This window comes from Candoia aspera, chromosome 2 (genome assembly GCF_035149785.1).
Source record: "Candoia aspera isolate rCanAsp1 chromosome 2, rCanAsp1.hap2, whole genome shotgun sequence".
Taxonomy (NCBI): domain Eukaryota; kingdom Metazoa; phylum Chordata; class Lepidosauria; order Squamata; family Boidae; genus Candoia; species Candoia aspera.
This window is the reverse complement of record NC_086154.1, coordinates 227,373,068-227,393,582: the sequence shown is the minus strand read 5'-3', so window position 1 is coordinate 227,393,582 and position 20,515 is coordinate 227,373,068. Positions and strand designations below refer to the sequence as shown.

At 36.7% G+C, this 20,515-nt stretch overlaps 1 protein-coding gene across 12 annotated transcripts in view; it reads right to left on the bottom strand.

Moving 5' to 3' along the window:
- Positions 1-20,515, bottom strand: part of MEF2C (myocyte enhancer factor 2C) — a 198,571-nt gene that overhangs the window by 161,836 nt on the left and 16,220 nt on the right. For 10 of the 12 annotated variants that reach the window (XM_063295445.1, XM_063295433.1, XM_063295441.1 and 7 more), the window contains exon 2: positions 19,059-19,148. The exons of 1 other annotated variant lie outside the window; for it this stretch is intronic. The gene's annotated coding sequence lies outside the window, so the exon portion shown is untranslated. Of the gene's footprint in view, positions 1-9,878; positions 10,366-19,058; positions 19,149-20,515 lie in introns of those variants that run through there. One more of the 12 variants, XM_063295434.1, reaches the window with a different exon arrangement.

Sequence of the window (20,515 nt, the reverse complement as noted above, 5' to 3'; positions counted from 1 at the left end):
TCTCCCTCTGGTCTCCTGGCCTTTTTAAAAAATTATGAATATATAATTTGCATAAAAGGGCAACATTATGGTGACAAAGTATTTACCATGGGCCATCTGAAAACTGGTTTGAAATAAGCAAAAAATATAAACAGAACAGAATAAGTAGTAAACAGTAAATAGAATATATAGAATACAGAATATATAGAAAACACATACATATACACACACACAGATAAAAGAGATAAGAGTACATAGAATATAGAGTAAATCAAAGGAATGAACAGTTAATTTAGGAATACTTCAGTTTCAATCTTCTTAGCTCCAATACAAAAACTTTCACAATATCCATAGTTGACTGAGATCCTTCACTTCATTATGCTTGCCATCTTTCTTTATCTTTTATGTTTTACTGATTTTATTGTAATTTTTGTTTGATCATTGTGAACTGTCCAGAGTTCTTGAGATTTGGGCAGCATACAAGTTTAATAAATTATTATGTTGTAGTCCTACCAAGTAAGTAACTTATTTTATAATGACTTATTTTATGATAGAGATCTGCTTAAAGCTTTGTCTTAAACTTTCTGATTACCTTCAGAGCTCTTCTACCAGTAGAATACAATTAACAGTACAGGAATCCATAATAAGTACACTTACCACCTAAAACTTCAGAATTTCACCAAGATAAAAAAAAAAGCAAGCAGAACTACCTGAAGCTTGGATCTAATCTAACAATTTAGATTAGCCTGCGCAAGGACTTTTTTTTTCTCAGAAGATAGTTTCATGTCACCAGTTGTGAGGTACAACTTTTTCTACTTCGCCGTATAGAACAAAATCATGCTGTTCATCATTGGTGTAACATGCTTTGCAGTTATTTCTAATATTCCACTGTTTCAGACTACTAAAACAAAGAAAACATCCATAAAAACTATATAGTTTCTTTGTTAAAAGACACCATTACATATAGAATGTCTTATCTGTAAAAATTGTTTCTCTACGTTTTCTGTCTAAGCAATTAGTCCTCTCAGTGCTTTGTGATAAGTCTTCTTACCCCTCCACCCCCGTACCTTTTAACAGGTATTGATTATTTAAAAGCCAGCACTGCAGTTTAATCCAGGCAATAGTTGCACACCACAAGTGACGTTTATCCTGCTTTGTTTATGGAATCAAGTACAAATAACAGTTGGTTGAGTTTGCATCTCTGATATGGAAGTATTAAATGCATGATTAAAAATATACTCAAGATGGATTCCTAGACCAATACATAATTTTAATACTGCAAATATTAAGACTCAAAAGAAACAGATCAAACTCACTAGATTAGCTTCTCTTTAGTTCACTAAAATGTAGGGCAACCATTTCATGCACAACTTTCCTTATCGTCAACTTTTGGACCTGCTAAAACTCTCTATTTCTGGATGCTTTCATAGTTGGATCTGAATCCATGACCAACTGCTTTCCTGTTCTCACATAAAGATGTAAAACAGTGCTCTAAAAGAGTACTTAAAAAAAAAAGTTCTTTTTTAAAACAACAGCACAGCTACCTTGGGGAAATAAAGTTTATAGCAAACAACAAAGAAGGATACATTTTTTTTTCTCTTTTCTGCTTCATTTTTCCATTTTAAATTACCAAAGGTTTGAATATATTCATAACCTGTAGGGTTTAATCTCAATGTGTGGGGGTATGGGGGTATATATGTATATTAACCGCATATAGGGGGAAAAGAAACACTTGAGACATTTTAAGCAGAGAAACTATAAACAGGAGGATTAAGCATCCCCTCTCCTATTTTTATTTTCCGCTCTTAATTTCTCCTTCCGCAGGCATTTTGGTTCATTTTTAAAAACGAACTACAAACTAAAAAACATACAATTTAAACTTTATTTCTGTATATTCTACTTAACTGGGAATGCTAAAAAGCATTGGGGAAAATCATTTTTAAAGAAGACTGTCCATTCTTTCAGAACATCCATATGACAAGAATTTTTAAGATCATGTACCCAAGCACCACTGTGGCCTTCACTTACCCAACATAATTCTGGCATTGCTATAGATCAAACTTGCCAAAAGCAGTGAAAAAGGCCAGAAGACAGAAGGATGACATGTCCAGAATGCCATGGGACTACTAAGAAAATACCACACAGCCTTGTTGCAATAGATTTCCAGGCCATTAGAAAACTGCTTAGCTCTTTTATCCCTATTTATTTATTTATTTATTTTCCATCCCACCTTTATTATTTTTATAAATAACTCAAGCCAGCGAACATACCTAATACTCCTAATAATTATACCCTAACTGTATCCCATGAGCTGCTTAGCCAAGTAAAATTTGATATGTAGCTACTGCCTCTGGAGCTTACAAAAAAGCATCTTTAAGGCTCTTCACCCACCAGGCAAGACACTAGCCATCCAGAACAGGAAGCATTATATGCTTCCTGTTTGGGCTAGGACCTTACCTGGACAACAAAATCTTCCTGTCTTTGCTGCATTACAGTGTGTCCTTGTATCGAATTCTTGGGTTCGTCCTTCCACTCTGATTTCACAGATCATTTCGTGGCACACTCAGATGGCTGACAATGACTCAGCCTTGACCATATGGCTGGATTCACATGGTCTGTTAAGGCAGAGCAAATATTGGCAGAATTTATAAGCCATAAACCATGATTTATAAACCACAATGGCTGGGTTACATAGCATATTAAGCCAAAACCCATATTATGACTTGGTATGAAGTGAGAATATATCATTTAATTGTGTTCACTATGCAGCCTTGAGTAACATTCAGTCTATACTGTCTTTTCAATGACTATAGAAGAATGTGAGTAAACATCAGAGAGTGAATAGCCAAAGAAAAAACAATGCAGGGTTGATGTTATATTACAGGAGGAAAGCCTGTAATATATTTTGAAGTGACATGAAGGAACATGAACAATATTGTAAAATTGAGTGGCAAATTGAGAGATCTTATTCATTAAATGGGTCTGACAGGTATGAAAATCTGGCCAATTTATGGATACTGGAAAATGGTGACATATGCAAACAATAACAGCTCTTATCTATAATAATAAGCAAATCATTATACCCACAAACTTACTAAGCATGTATTATATACCAGGCTGGCCCTTGGCAAAGCAATGAAATGGAACGTTAAATATTCTGAAATATCTCCAGTCAGATGTTCTATTTATTTTAATCTCTGCTGTAGAACTCTATGATTAAAAGAAATTGCATATTTCACCGCAAAGTACAATCTTCTACCCTGGAAAAAATAAAAAGCTTTAAATGATTTCTATGCACACAAGTTTAATGGAAATATCTAAATCCATGTCTTTCTTTGATGGAAAGTTCATAGCTTTAAGAGTTGCCCTCCATTTTCCAGGAAAAAAAAAAGTATGTCAGGTTATAGGAACACGTTCAACACATTTGTTCGTTTGCTTTCAGGACTGGAGGAGGAAAGCCTGTAATATATTTTGAAATATTTCCAGCAGGAATATATTTAACCAACTATTAAGAAACTGCAACAAAGCCATACTAGGAAACTCATAGACACAGCCCATCAATGTCAGCTATATTCTACTAGCAGGATAAATGACTTTGAAAGATTTTCTCTGAAATCTACTGATCTGTGCTCCCCTCCCCAACCCTTTCTGGAGAAACCATAACCTTTCTGGTAGCAGGCAGAGAACATAGTATCTTGCATATACTTATATTTATACATGAGCCATCTCTGCATCATGTGCCTATCTAATTTTTAGGTGTCAAATGTATTCTGAATATTCTGTATTTTTTTAGAAGGGGGAGAAAAAGTTTCAATCCAACTACAGTTCTGTATAAAACAACTCTCTTTAAATCCCACGGGCTTTAATGAAAATTTAAACAACATAAGTTTATATAAAATTGTACCCAAAATTTCTGTGGCATTCGAACAATATGTGGTTGCTTAAGTTTTTACATCAATAGCTTAACTTGTTAGATTCCTATGCTAAAACTCTTAATTTGATAGTGAAGGTTATAAGCAAGTTATGTTTTCATTCCAAATGGCATAAATAAATGGCATATTCTAGAATTGTATCTTACTAATGTAAGCTTAGCAGATAATTGTATGGCAGAGTTTTAGATTAAAGACCACTTGATACTCTAGTTCCAAAAATAAATTTTGGTGCAGGTCATCAAGAACTGTAAACAAAGCACTGCACGTTGTGGTTTTAGAATATATGAACATACCTGTGGCTATGAGTTCTAAAAGAAATCTGTAATATTTATCCAACTTTTAAAACTTGTTTTACAAATTCTAGATAGATTAAAAATAGCTTTATTATCCTCCACATTTGTAATTCAGGCCACAAACACATTTATGGTAGTCCATGACATGTTACTTCTCAGTATGAAAAGACATAGTATATTTATTATATCATTAATAGATTACATTTAGGTTAAGTGTACACATAGGTTATTGACTGCTATCTATACAGTTCTCCAAAAGCTGCATTTATGGACGTTTATTTAAAATGATTATTCAGTCTTTCTAGATTACACATAGCTTAGGCACATAAGAAATCAGGTGAAAAAATATTTTTTGCTCAATATTTGATAAGTGGTTCTTCCATTACTACCTGACTAATTTAGAAAGTTATATTTTTGTTCAGCAAACCATCCAGAGGACACAAAAAATTGAAAACTAAAATATTGTTGCTCAGTGGCTCATCCCCACTGAAAATAGCGGCTACCAGAGGGTTTTATGGATTGAAGACATAATCCCTTCTATGGTTAAAATACTGCATAAAAATACTGATTTTATAAACATATTTTTACATGTATTGAAAACCTAACCCAATTTCAAGAATGTTATCACAAGCTTTCATTTTTCATTCTTATTTATAGCAAACCTCTTTAACTACATTTAATCCTCAGCAGCAACTATACATTTTTATTTGACTTATTTAATAACATATGATAAAGTCCATATATAGTACAATACTATAACATTTTTACCTTCTAGACTTTCACTTTATAGTGCTATGAAATGCTTGCAGTATACGAAATGGACTGTTATAGCCATGTGTATTTCATCACGCTCAGACTAAGAAGGAAATCTTATCAGTGTTATTTCTCACACTTATACACCCAATCTAGTTACATCATAATGCTTTGATTTATGTTGACTGACACCCTAATCTAACTTACAATTTCAAAACAAATCCTACTAGCTTTGGGGAAGTTTACTTTCAAATAAACATACATAGGAACCTAGCACTAAGGTACTTCTTTGTAGAGTGACCGGTGTCTCAGCTCTGTATGCATTCACTTTATAGCCTGCTGAGTTCAGTGAAACTTATTTTCAAGCAAATGTGCTTAGGAGCACAGTGCATAAATCCAAATCAGCTTATGAACCACAATCTTAAATTGTGAATCCTGCAAATAAATGTCATATGAAATTGGGAGGGGAGAGTGAGTAAACACAAAATATCACAAATATTAAACATTTGTAATTAAACAAGTGTAATTAATTCTTGGATTAATTTTATGTATTTTTAATTGAAAAAAGTAATAGAAAATTTGTGAAATATTACTTTTAGAAGTCTTCTCCATCAACAGCAAACAAACACAATATGTATGCTTGTGGCTGACCCACTAATGTTACAGTATGCAAAACAATATCCATTGCGCTTTTTAAAAACAGTATTTTGTTTTAAAAGGTGAGAAATACCGGACAATTAATCAGCAAGATGACTCAAAACTTTTAAATGGTATAGTGAAAAATGCCAGTTAACTTTCCAAATACAGTATGCAAACACAAAATACAACTGGATACTCTGTCCTAAGCAGAAAAGTCAAAGGTTCCTGGGAATAAGACAGATTGAAGGCAATACATTTTCCAATAAATTATCAAGTCAGCTGAATAGTTGCAATTCTGAAATAATGTATTCACCAGTAATGCCAATGATTTCAGCAGAAATTCTCTGAAAAGGTTTGGATGTGCTTTGCTTTTGTCTTGCAATCTATTGTAAATATGTATAGTAAAAAAGGGACCACACTTTTGGAATAATCTTACAGTACTTGGGGCATGTGCCATTTCACCAGGTATTGTGGTTTCATAAATAGAACTTTCTAAGGTTTTATAATCACTGCACAGCCTTTTAAAACATTGTAACAATATGTGCTACATTACATCTCTCCCAAAACACATATTCTGATTGGAAACCTGAGCTCCCTATATTTCCAATAGTATGATTAAGCAAATTATAATAGTCCTTATCTAATAACTAACCAATTGAAAATGAAATGTGCCTTGCCATGCAGCAGCAATCAGCTTTTATCAGTGTCCAATCAAGTTGACATCTGATCTGCCTAATCCTCCTTTTGTAAGGCACGTAAGACTTTGTTGTCACTGTTGGTTTTGTGAATTGTCTATATAATCTGTTCTGATTTCCTAAAAATGAGAGATCCTAGCAAACAGCCAGGCTTTGCTGCACTGCAGTCAATGCAACAGTTGAGATTAAGGTACAGGATGGAAGGTACTAGGATTTAATCACACCTGTCCACAAGTACCATATTGACTGACAGCTCTCAGAAAATTAACTTAAATCAGTTCAGAGCGATAAACCAATCATTATACCCCAAAAATAAAGAAATGTGCTTGGATATGTACACACTTTACATACAACTTCTGCAGTATGTTAATCTGCTCTCAAGTCCATAGGCTCTTCTTTACAAATATTATAAATGCAAAATTATAGCAACAGCCATTTTAAACATAATCCACCATAGTTCAGTTCATTTTTAACGATACTGCACAGTATTGTTATTACTGATGTATATCTTTGCTAAATTTGATCTTTATGTCTCCATTTTCCCAAATACCTAACATGAACATTTAATTCAACTATGAGATTGAAGGAGGTAAAAGAATATACATCAGACAGATACTTGGGATAAATGCACACTTATAGTAGAAATGATGAGTGAACTATTTTTCTTTTCATTAATAGGACTTATTTGTGTTCCATATATAAAAATATCAAAGAATTTAAAACTATCCCAATCTCTGTTTTTTTTAACAAATGTGAATAAATGGCATAGTTGAAAAGTTGCTCTATCCAACAGGTTTAAATCTTAACATTTTTAAAATAAACATTCTTTCGTATATTTAACATGGAATCATGGCACTCTGAAATCACTAAAACAATGAAGAAAAAAACCCTTGGGATAGTCAGGGAAGGAAGTAAAAATGCCATTGTCTAGTTTGTTAAGCCTTAAAAATGTTCCATGTTTTCCTACTTTGAAAGTAATATTGCTTACAAAATGATTAAATCTAACCCTATGTTAAGAAATGCATTTCTCAAAGAGTCCTATAGGTTTTAGTATCTATGTGTTTTAGACTGTGGTCTTATTTCTCGTCAGTATCATAATGAGAACATATAAGTGTTAAGCAAGTTTGCAGTTCAGACATGCTGTTTAAAGTTTATTTCTATTTACTCACCCAACAATTGCATAATGTTTTATAATGTGAGGCAAAAATAATTTTATTTCTGAGACTTTTTCCCCCATGAATAAACACTTAAAGTACAGAGGTACTTGTTTGTATACTTGCATGATGTTAACAAAGTCTGTTACCTTCTGGATATTAGAAGACGACAAAGTACATTTTAATTATTAGTAGTAGTACCATCATTATTATTTACAATTTATTAGTAAATAAACATCTTTAAATTCAGTGTTTTATGATTTCATTATTGCATATATAAATTATCCAGAAAGGACAATCCAGACCTGTTACTTTAAATAACGTAGTCTAATAATAGGTCATATAGTCTTCTGTGCCATTTTAGTACATCCTAATAGGGTATTACTCAGCTTTGAATCTGGGATATTCTACTATTACATTTCTAATTTAAAGGCAGTTATATATCACCTGTTACACAGATGTGACTTTAATAATTTAGCATACTTTAAAAGAAAATCTAAGGGAGTGTAATCAGTGGGCAGTCTACACTGTTCAGAGCAGGCTTCGTAACAACCCCAAAGATACTTGTTTCTGATAATGAGCTTCATTTCATAAACATTTACTCGTTTATATGACTGCCATGCAAAGAGTTATCTGAGACTTAACTCACATAAAGGTTTGCTTGTTTCAAAACTAATATTGGAACATACAAAAGCAGTTTATTTCTATAAGATTTAAAACGAAGTAATATGTATTATCTGCAATAATACTGACAGGACTTTCTAAACCCTGAAGATTTTAGTCAGTGCTTCTAATGGCATTGAATAATCTTTTGCACATTAAAATGAATGCAACGACCATTCAAGAATAATGGGAATTGCTTTAATACTTTCTAAATACATAAGTTCTATTGCCTATAACTTCTTACAGTATAGAAAAATACGTTACTCTTATTATTCTGATAGTGAGCTGCAGCTCACCAAAGCCTTGTAATAAAATGCGTTAGTCTTAAAAGATGCTCCCAGACATCTGATACACTGCTGAGTATATCTTAGAATCTAAAACTGAAAAAAAAAAAAATCAAAGTAGTCCAGTTGTGCCTGACATTGCTCTTTAAAGGAGAATTATCAGTTCACAGGTACCTTGCCTCTGCTATGCCTTGGGGCTTAGCATTATTATATTACATGCAGGTATCTATCTTATGCAATCCCTACTGAATGCAACTTAAAGTACTGCAGACTGTATATATATAGTCTATGTATGTATGTATGTATATATGTGTGTGTATACATATACATACATATATACATACATATATATATATATATATATATGGCTAGGAGAATTGGCCCATGGAACATATTTATATATTGTACTAAAACAAGTATACAGGAACTGATACCATTTTAAGACAATGGCTTTTATGTTTCACTAAAAGACATTTCTTCTCAAGCCAAGAATCTTTAGTTCACCTCTGAAATACTGGCAGATTGCCCTTGTGCTGCTTACTTATCCAACAGTAGCAGGTATAAAGTACATGCCATAAGTATCTTATTTAAAGACCAATCTGTGCTACTTAACTATGAGACTACACAACATTTGCAAGTAATATCAATATTAAAGCTCAAAGATCTATCATTCTAATATATTTTAATAAGCAGCACTATTAAAAGCAATTTCTCATATCAATTGCCAAGTCTGTTAGGAAGCCTCTAGGTCCTATGAAGAAAATATAATCACTTTATATTTTTACAATGAAATAGTATCCTCTATAGACTTCCCTTGTTCTTTCATACCCTTCTTCAGCCTGAAGTTTTAATTAACAGGAAAAAAAATCAGGCTGCCACAGTGCAATGTAACCTTGCTCAACTTACACCTAAAGTTAGAAAGACTGCAAAAGTGGAACATCACTCGCTTTTCCATTCAAATGTTCTCATTTCCTCCATCTCACAAGGAAGCCTATAAAGGCAAAGATGTGCTGGGAGAGATGCTGTGATGAAAACCAAAGCATGAAAAGAATGTGATGTATTGCACACACAACGAAGTTTAAAAGGGCATTTGCTCTTATGCCAGCTTATTTCTTCACTGCACTGTTTGATAATTCATGGGGCAAGTACTCCAAGGTCATAAGCATTTGGTGAAATGTTAAAAGACAAACAATCCTAGCTCACTTCACAATACCAAAACACACCAATGACGTGAACTAACTTCATGAAACTTTAAACACTCAAGCAGCAGATAGAGGGAGAGAGAGGAAAGAAATCCTCAGCAACTTACCTAGGTGACTTAAGAGTGCGACATTACTTTAAAGCCACCTACTGCTGGATGACTCTGCCATCCCTGTGTTCCCAGGACACCGTACTTTACTGCCACATATATCACAATGCCTATCATTAGACATCCCAGCAGTGTCAACACAGCCTGACTTCTAAATGGAATTGCACGTGTACTTACATCGCAAACGTTTGGATGATCAGACGAGTCCTTGAGATATTTTTTTCCTCTTCTTGAGAAACAAGAGAGAGAAAGAGAAGTAATTGAGTAGAGTGGGGGAGGAGGAGGAATAGGAGGAGAAGGAACGGGGAAAAAAGCTTTTAATTCTTCCAGCCTTGTAAGATGTTCCCCACCTGGTCCAACACGCAGCCTCCTTTAACCACACATGCACACGGGCGCGCGCGCGCACGCCCGCGCGCGCACACACACACAACCTTGAAAATCAATCCAATGAACTGCCAGGAGCTCTGTGGTGGCGCTGGTGGCGGCGGCGGCGGCGTGTGTCCCTAAGCGTGCAGCAGGCGCAAGTGCCCGTGCTGCTGGTCGGATTAAAAGTAAGCGGACTCGTCCTGAGAGCGTCCAGGAAGGAAGTGACAGGAGGCGAATGGGGAAAGCACAGCTCACGGGCTTTGTAACATCGCGGATCGCAGGAAGAAGGGGAGGGGGGAGAGAAGAGAGGCAGGGAAGGGAGGATTCAAAAACTCCACGCCCGGCGAGGCTTCTCTTCCTTCTGCCTTCCCTCCTCCTCCTCCTCCTCTTTTTCCTCCCTCTTTCTCTCTCTCCCACAATCCCAAACGAAAGACTCTCTCTTGCCGACCTGGAGAAATAATCAGTTTCACTCTTGAAAAAAGAGGGCGGGATCACATCCCGAACGCGTTTTAATAAAAAAAAGAACAGAGAGCGACCAGCTAAGAGCAGAGCAGAGGCGGTGGCAAAGATCTCTCTCCCCGTCTCCCTCTCTCTCTTTCCGCCTTCCTTGCCCCTCTCTAGTCTCAACGAGATTGATAAATTACTCCACTACCCTACTTTAATTATGTATATGGTATGCAGAATAAATCACCCAACATCAGGCACCTCAATCAAGCACTTTTTAAATGATAATTGCATCTTGGCTGAATCAATCTTGCCATGCCTGACATTTTGCTAATTTTAGTTTTTTACCGCCGGGGTGGGGAGAGCGGGGGAGGGTTGGTTAGTGGTTTAGGAGAGTTGGCGGAACGACATATGCCACGGAGCAACCCTAATGACAATCCTCTGTTATTACACGCAGCCATAGCGATCGCGGCAATAAGGCGGGGAGTCACATCCCTCCCCTCCTTCCCCGCTCCATGGGAGAGGCGATAGGAGCATTAAAAAATTGGGCTGGGGGAGAGGGCAAGGTTGCTGCTGGAACCGACCCAGCCTAAGTTTTCTTGGCCAGAAACCCGAGGGGAGTGGGTGTTTAAGAGACAGGGCGCCCGCGGTCCTCCAGCGGCAATCTTTTTAGAAAGGCTGTTCGGATGGTAAGGAGGGACCGGGGCGAGACGAGCTTTTGCTCAAGCGTTGGTCAATTTTGGCATCTCGTTTTGCGCAAGCTCCCTTCTTTCTTTCCGCTTCAGCTCAGTAGCGAAATCTACGGACTGATACGAAAGCGGCGCCGCGAGAGCGAAGCGTTGCGGTCCGGTTCGGGGCGGGTTGCGAGCCAACCCCTCCGGCTGAAGCGGACTTCGGGTCGGAGGCGGGGGGGGGGGAATCGGGAGACTGCGCCGCTCGCGGCGGCGAAACGGAGGAGAAAGCCGTGCAAGACGAGGGAGTCCGCCGCCTTCCACCAGCGGGGCTGGGGCAGCGCTATCACAACGTTCAGGCCAACTTTCAAGGCACTTTGGAAACATTTTTCCCTGAGATGCAAGACAGGCAGCGGGTGCGGCTTCCCCCCTCCTTTTTTTTTTTAATCACGGCCGTTGACATTTCCTTTCTTCTCCCTCCCTCGCTCCCTCCATCTCTCTTCTGCACCTTTTTCTTAGACTCTTAGCCTTGGTCTGCAAATCAGCTTTAGTTCTCGTCCGGCTTCCGCTTCGAAGCGCGAAGCTGTCCGCGCTCACCCCGAAGCTAAAGTTTTGATGGCGAGGATGGAGAGAGGAAATTCAGATAAACACACCCGCCCAGCTTTACAAGGACAGCGGCGCGCTAGATAAAAGAACCGACCCAGTCTTTCCCTGGCTCATTCCCGACTTCTAGGCTCTCTTTTGCCCCTGCTCGCGGGAGTGCACGCATCCCCCGTATAAACGCTTTGCTTCAAAAAGTCTGCTGTGCCAACTCACCGCTTCAGCAGCACGCGGGATAGTCCAGAAGGCAACAGTAGTCTTCGCTTCGTCACCGCAGGCTGCAATCCTATAGGCGCCTTTGCTTGGAAGTACTGTAAGGCCCCATTTAGACTGACACTCTAAGTGACCTTCCAGAAGAGGGATGGTCCTCGGGCCGTATACATTAAAACATCCTGTTTTGGGTTTTTTTCCCTTGTGAATACCTGCGGCTTGTCATTTATACACCCACGGGGAGAGGTGGGGATCAATACATAAAAGACTATGGTTGCCTTTAATACAAAAGAAGACAATAATTTTAAGGATGATGAAATCCATTACAAAGGGATGCTCTTCTATTATTATCACCCACAAACTAAAACATTATAGTAACTTTGCCCTTCTCCAGAACTTTGGGCAGAATGTAAATCACCCCCACCACATGGGAGTCAAACAAAGTAGGGGACTAGTGAACAAGATTTTTTTTAAAAAAAAATTTTTTATCCCTTTATTATTTTTATAAATAACTCAAGGCAGCTAACATACCTCATACTCCTTCCTCCTCCTATTTTCCCCACAACAACCCTGTGAGGTGAGTTGGTGTTTTCTTCTTTACCCTCTTTTGTTTGTTGGCTTAATCTTCTTCCTGAAGAAGAGTTTTAGAGAACTTGGAAGCTCAGTCACTACTATGAGGCATTTTAGTTAGTCTTGCTGAATATACAATCTTTCAGTTGCTGAAATGAAGATACTGCCCTAATATGGATTCTAGAATGGCCAATATGATTACCTTGGCTTTTAGTACAATCCTACTTTCTCTCTTGTTCTCTTTTTTCAGGTATCAATGCAGCCTTCTGCACAATTCTTTCACAATTTTTGCATGAAATAAACTACTTGTAATTAAATATTCCAGTGCCAATGTAAAGCAATTTCATTAAAAAAAAACAAATGGTCTAGTGCAGTGCTTCTCAACCCTGGCCACTTTAAGATGTGTGGACTTCAACTCCCAGAATTCCCCAGCCAGCCATGCTGGTTGGGGAATTCTGGGAGTTGAAGTCCACATATCTTAAAGTGGCCAAGGTTGAGAAACACTGGGGTCAAGGCTCCAGGCTAGAAACCAGGAGACTGAGAGTTCTAGTCCTGCCTTAGGCATGAAAGCCGGCATGAAAGTCACTCTCTCTCAGCCCAACTCACCTCACAGGGTTGTTGTGGGGAAAATAGGAGGAAGAAGGAGTACTAGGTATATTCACTGCCTTGAGTTATTTATAAAAAGAATAAAGGCGGGATAAAAAAATCACAATCTTTAAGAGGGAAGAATAGCTAGGAATTGTTTAATGAGAAGAATGGAAGCAAAGCTACCTTCATCAGTTAAATGAGGGGATTCTCATGTAAGCACAAAAATGAAACTCTGCTGATGGACATAGCATTATGTCAGTGCAACTACACTGGAATTTTCTCAACCCAGCTGCAGAAAGCTCCAATGTTTCACTTGTGCTGGAGCCAAGAGGAGCATATTAATTTTCCTGATGCATTTCATTAACTAGTGAAACCTTCTACCAGTCCCAGTAACCTCCCACTGGCCATAGTAAAATGGCACTGCACAGGACATGGTGGTTCCTCCCCAAGTAAGATAGGGTATTTATCAATAAAAATAAATAAAATAAAATAAAATAATTATTGTATTATTTTATCAATACTCCCATTTATCAATTCAATAAAATCAGTACTGCTTTATCATTTCTTTTGGGTGACCAGCTTATCCTGATATGGAGGATGGAAGTTTTTATGATATTGGAATGGTTCACTATCCTACTGTATAAGATAAACTTCTGTGACAGACTTCATTAGTACTAAGTTCTTCACTAGGACTTCATAAATACAATGCATATTATTTGATTCAGGTACCATCAAAGTATGTTGTGTGCTATATTCTTTAGGTCAGATATTATCATTTCTAATGTTTTGTACAGCCCCAGCACGTAGATGGCACTATAGATAACATAAGGGAGAACTAAATTAAGACTCTAGAAAAACCAGAGTGGAAATCTATGAAGGCCAATCCTTTGCTTAAGATAGATTATGATTTCAAGCAGTTTTTATGTAACATTTTTCTGTAATTCCCATTCCATACTGTCCTTTTGTATTGTGGAGCATGGGTGTCCACAGGAGAGGATCAAAAAAGTCAAGATAGTAGTTGCAATTGTGTAATCAAAGCTATCATCTTGACTTTTTGACACTCCTGCCATCAAGGAGCTTTGTTAAAGCATTATGCAGTAATGCAAACCTTCAGTGTGGGTGTCATGTTCACATCTAGTGCTCTGGCCTACATTTCAGAAGGAATGGGGAATGGGTGATGTCTCAGTCATTCTGTCTAATTAAAAAGAGCCTGATTGATGTAGTGGCTAGAAACCAGGAGCACATGAGTTCTAGTCCTGCCTTAGGCATTAAACCAGCTAGCCAGATAACTGTGGGTCAGTCACTTTCTCTTAGCCGTAGGATGGAGGCAATGGCAAACCACATCCAAAAAATATTGCCAAGAAAACTACTTGGACTTGTCCATATAAGTCACCATGAATCAAGGCTGACTTGAATTAATCAAAAGAAAAGAAAAAAAAAAGTGACTATAGTCTAAAATAAATATTTATATATTTTTAAATACTGTTTATTTTCTTTTTTCCTTTATTTGTTTATTTGTATTTTTATTCTTTCCTTTATTTTCTGTTTTGAAAAATTAAAATGGATTCAGACAGATCTGTGACCTTCTAGAACTGAGGACACAGAGATGAAAAAAGTGTAGAATCATTCATATTATTTAAATAGAAAATATTGTGTGTCCTTTTGACAGTATCACTGCAGAAAACAAAATCAGAGTAGAGCAATACATTAAGAGCACATTTACATATTTTATTCATTATGGGGTGGACTTGCTATTCTATTATTTCCACAGTCAGACATTTCCCTGTTGGCAAAGATACAAAACATGAAAAAAGGCCCTAAACGTATCTCAATAATTGATTGGCATTTTCAGAAACTTTTATTGAAATTTTATGTTTTAAATTTTATTTATACATTAGGAGCAAGTCTTTGTGAAGCACTGATTAAAACAATGGATAAATCTAGTAGCATCCAAAACCACAGAATTACATCGCATTATTACTAAAGTTCTGGTCTAAGGATAATTGCTATACACTATTATTTGCACTAGTGCTATGAACTATAGCAATGAAAAAGGTATCACTCAGTGAATCCCAATGAAATGAGGTACCAGGGCCGCAACTGGGGGAGGCAACCGGGTCATGTGCCCCGGGTGCCGTGCTGGTGGGGAGCCAAAATGAGTGCGGGGGTGTGTGTGTGCCAAAATGGGCCCGGAATCCATGTTTGCCCTGGGTGACACAGACCCTAGTTGCGGCCCTGTGTGGTACTCTGCCTCTTGAAAAGTATTGTGCTTTACATGAACTAGATTTGATCTGAAATGACTATTTACACATGGAAGTAGTAATAATTGCTTCACACATGGAATATTGTAACAACTGATCAATGCATTCATGCTTATAAACATGCCTTAACCACATTTCCCCAGCCATGGAAAATTTAATAGAGCATTCCTAAACATTTGCGATCAGAATGATGCCCCACTGCTTCCAATGGGGCTTATCTTGCATAAGTCTTCATTATTAACTATGCTTTTAAATTTCTTCTGTTTTGATCCATGGATCTTAACATCTCCTAAATGTTGACTTGTACCTATTATTTTCTCCACATCATTCCTAACAATAGACCTTAAAACAGATGACTCCAGTTTAACCAGAAAATGTATCTTGTAATAAAACAGAGCCTTTTGAAGTAAATTGTTCAAAAGTCACAGAAAAGAAAGGGAATATCTCTTTCCTTCCCTAGAGCACAAACTATCCATTTGCAGTTAGGATGCCTTCAGAGGGATAATCTATTTACACAGCAAAACAGAGACCTGATTCTGGGCCTTTCATGAGTCTACTTTAGATGGCATTAATATGACTCTCAATAAATAAGCCACATTCATCTTACCTTGCTGATGTATTAGACTTTTGAGGTAGGCCAGGCCAAAAAACAGATTCCACAAGGACTACTGGAATTCTATTGTTTCAGGATATAATAACAGAATTTTGAAAGCCTGACCGAGTATCTCTCTCTACACTCCTATACCAAAGAGAATCAAGGAGGGACAATCTTGAGTTTCCTTCTTATTCTCTCCTCCCTTCCAGGGCTAAGCTCCTATTTGTGTAACAGCTATTGAATTCCTTCTTCGAGGCCATCTCCATAATCCTCTGCATGATGCCACAATTCTAGTAGTAGATACACAAGTTAACTAGGCTTAGACTCTCATACTTTGGGCACATTGTCAGGAAAGACTGATCACTTGAAAAGGACATCATGTTTGGTAAAGTCAAAGGCCAGTGGAAAAGAGGAAGACCTTCAATGCAATGAATTGATACAATTACCACAACAATGGATGCAAACATTGGAACAGTCAGACATGTGGCGCAAGACCAAACAGCATTTCATTCTGTTATATGTAGGGTCGCCATGAGTTGTAAATGACTCAATGGCAACTAACAACAACAACAACAACAACATATACATGACCCCTAGAAGGTAGATTCAATAACGAGAATTTAGGAGCTGGCTTTCATGTGCTACATGGTTTAAGGCTCAGTTTTTGTTTATATAATGTGGATGTGATTGCTGAAGGTTTTTAGCCACCATTATGATAAATAAAACAAAAGTGAGGATTTCAGATGTTCCTTGAACCATAATTCCCAACTCCTTTCACCCACTGTCATGTGGGAATTGTAGTTCAGCACTATCTGGAGAATGAGTTTCTCAACCACTAGTAGTTAAGATTACATAGTAACTGTGTTTTCATACAATCCAAAATGTCCCAAGAGCTTCCAAATTAAAGATCTCTTAGTAGGATAAGTTCAAATGGAGGTGTTCAAATGTAGTACTATATAGTATTTTGGAAAAGAAACTGCAAAAATAATTTATCACTAAATATCATCTTGATATGATTTCAAACAGATAACAGAAAGTAGCTTTGGACTGAAGAAAGATAATTATATGAATATAACTGATGTGTATGGAAGTGAATAAAATTCTATGCTAAATCCTGGCCAATGCCTTTCTTTGTACAAAATTGCAGGAAAATGGTGAATCTTAAAAGCAAACTTCTCCGCAGGACAGAGAAAAGGTTAGTGTGCTTTTGCTTAATAGCCTGAAATAAAAGAACGTCAGCATCAAAATAAATGCAAGTTTTGTGGCTTCACATGCCCTGTGCATTATCTTCATATTTACATTATTAAAAAAGATAAAGTGTCCTTCAAATCAAGCTGGACTCCTGGTTATTTCATGTACATGTCCATACAATTTTCTTGGCAACAGTTTGAAAGTGTTTACTACTGCCTTAATCCAGGATGTTTTGTTTTTTTTAAATTTCCTATTCTAGTTTACAGTCTCAGGATTTCCTAATAGTTTCCTATTCAAGCGCTAATAAATCCTTAATCTGCTTAGCTTCTGATCCAGATCAGGTCAACTAGGTGCATATTAATTTTCATTATTAGAATCCCTCTTTAAATAGTTATGACTTTATACTAAGACTGATACTCAGCAGTTTATGCCAATATTTTTCAGTCAAAGCAAAGATCCTGAAGGCAATGAACAAGGCACCTCTACCTTTAAAAAAAAAAAAAAACTGCAATCCCTTGAAGACAAACTGTAGAAGCCAAATAGATTTTTTTCATTCTGGAAACTCAGTAGAGAACACTTCAGTGAACAAATAAAAATGGCTCTTACAACACCTGTGGAATCTTCCTGTGTCATTTAAAATTTGGTATAATTTACACTGAAATGTTACCTCCAGACCATATTTTTAAAACATGTGTTACAAACAGCCAATAATTGGCAGCAAATCCCCTCTGGATTCCTTCCAAAAAGGTAAGATTAAAGGTTCCTGTTAGGCAACAGGAAACAGAAATTTTGCACTGTTTCCCAGCCTTCCACCTGAAACTTACATCTGAATTAAAAAGAAAAAATAAGGCACAAGAGGAGGTGTAATTATTAGAATAATTAACCCTTCTATAACCTTACTGAAGGGCTGAGGTGTAGCCAAGTGTCTCTCTCCCTTACGAATATGATTATTTCATGGTGAGCTCAGCTAACATCCTCTTTCAGTAATTATCCAAGTTCGTTCTTGTTTTAGAATGATAGTCAAATGTTTAATTCTTTAACAGAAATGGGCCTGCCAATTTACCCTGTGAAAATGACATTTAAATTACAGAGAGCCAAAGTTATGTTGACAATAACCTCACAGTTTATTCATCCTAACCCTGGCTGTGTCTTCCATTTTCCATCCAGGGTCCAGCCCCACCCTACTATTCTTCTTACTCTACTCCACATCCACCCAGTCTTAAAAGAGCAGTTTGCTGAAACACTTCTCATATCTGTCTGCTTTTAAGCATGACCCATAGCTTTTGATAGAGCTCTTGAAGTGAGCTTTATGTCTCTCTCTCTCTCACACACACACACTTCCATTTAGTTGGAGTAGGTGCCAGAGTAACCTACCCTAAAAGGAACCAAGGCTAGAGATTAATCTACCCCTCAAGTTCAACAATACTTTATTTGTTCTCCCACTCATTCAGAACATTATTTCAATCCATAATACTTTTATAATTTCATATAACATGTAAATTCCCAGAATCTCATTATAATAGGATATAGATTGCAGAAGGGTAATTTAAATATTTCACAATCCATGGGGGAGAAATATAATGTATGTAATTTTTTGGAAATGAATTAATTGTAAAATATATTTTCAAAGCTAGGTGCTGAAGAGCGACACCTGAATATAAATTGCATGCCACAGCTAAAATGGTATAATGCACAATAAGTTGTGATTATAGAAAGTCTTTGTCATTAGTATACCTTTTAGTACATACTACTGCAGGGTTTATCCTACACTCTAACTTAAAAAAAATGTAGAGAAAGGAAGTAATAAACAGAGCTTTTTGCAATATTGAATGATGGAAATGAAAAAGAATATAGCACTTACCACATCCACCCTCTTTATTTTGAAAATCATTTGCTTTACTTAATCTGTTCCATGGTAGTTACTTCACAGTTTACAACTCTTAGTCGGCACCTTGAATGTTTAAAAGCACAACAGTAAGAGATTATTAAAATACAGGTCTATTAGCAAAGCAATTTGTATGAAAACCTTTGAAAATAACTCCCTTTATGCTTTAGGCAAATAGTTGCTATCACTTAGAAACTACATATTAGCAAGCAAGTTTTAAAGATCAACCATTTTTAGTAAATTCCATCTGAATTCTGTCTTGGAAATGCTGAATTATAATAATAGTGAGCCAAACCAAGTCTGGAATGCCAGACTGAAATAAATGTAAACATAAGAGGTGCTCTATACTTGGTATAATTTTTAACAGAGTTTTAATTTCTCAATAAATGTATATGCTTATGTACTGACTTATTCATCATGCTGAATAAATTAGAGTGATCATGGCACCATTGCAGATTGTACATTTAATGGAAAGATGTTGAAAAGATGCCTTTATATCAACATGGTACCTTACTACCACTACTATTATCATTACTTATCCACATTTTTAGTTGTATGCTAATATGTGCATTACACATATTAAGAGCATTATCAGGATAAAAAAAACAGTCCTGTCTGGAAAATCTTAACAGCAGATATTAATATAGAATTAATATTGATACACTGTTAGATCTCTTGATGAATTTCTGTAGATCAGCTAGGTAGTTTTTTTTAAAACAATAGACAAATGAAGGGTGATGCTGTTTATGTGCCATCAGGTTGGTGTTGACTCTTAGCAACCATGTAGATAAATGTCTTCCATGACAATCTGTCCTTCAGGTCTTCCAGTAGAGCACCCATGACCACAGTAATTGAGTCCATCCACCTTGCTGCTGGTCTTCCTCTTCTTCTTTTTCCTTCCACCTTTCCTAGAATGAGCCTTCTCTAGAGAGCTGGGTCTTTGCATAATGTGTTTGAAGTAGGACAACTTGAGCCTGGTCATTTGTGGCTTGAGTGAGAACTCTGGATTGATTTGCTTGATGATCCATTTGTTGTTTGCTTGGCTGGCCATGGTATTCTCAGGAATCTTCTCCAACACCAAAGTTCAAAAGCGTCAATACTCTTTTCATCCAGCTTCTTCAAAGTTCACTACTGTACTTGTATATAGCATGTCCCTTTTTAATACTTTGCTAGACCGTAACCTGTATATTTTGCAACAGGCTCTATACTAAGTCAGTATAGAATTCTGATCCCTGTTGTGCTGTGGTTTCTTGCTACAGATTCTGTGTCTTATACAGTATGGGAACAACCTTGGCTTAACTGAAAATGTAGATAATGATAAAAATAGTAGTAGTAAGGTACCATACTGACATAAAGCCACGTTTTCAACATCTTTCCATTAAATGTATAATCCTCCCCCTCATTTAAGAATGTTATATAGCCTGCACCTAATA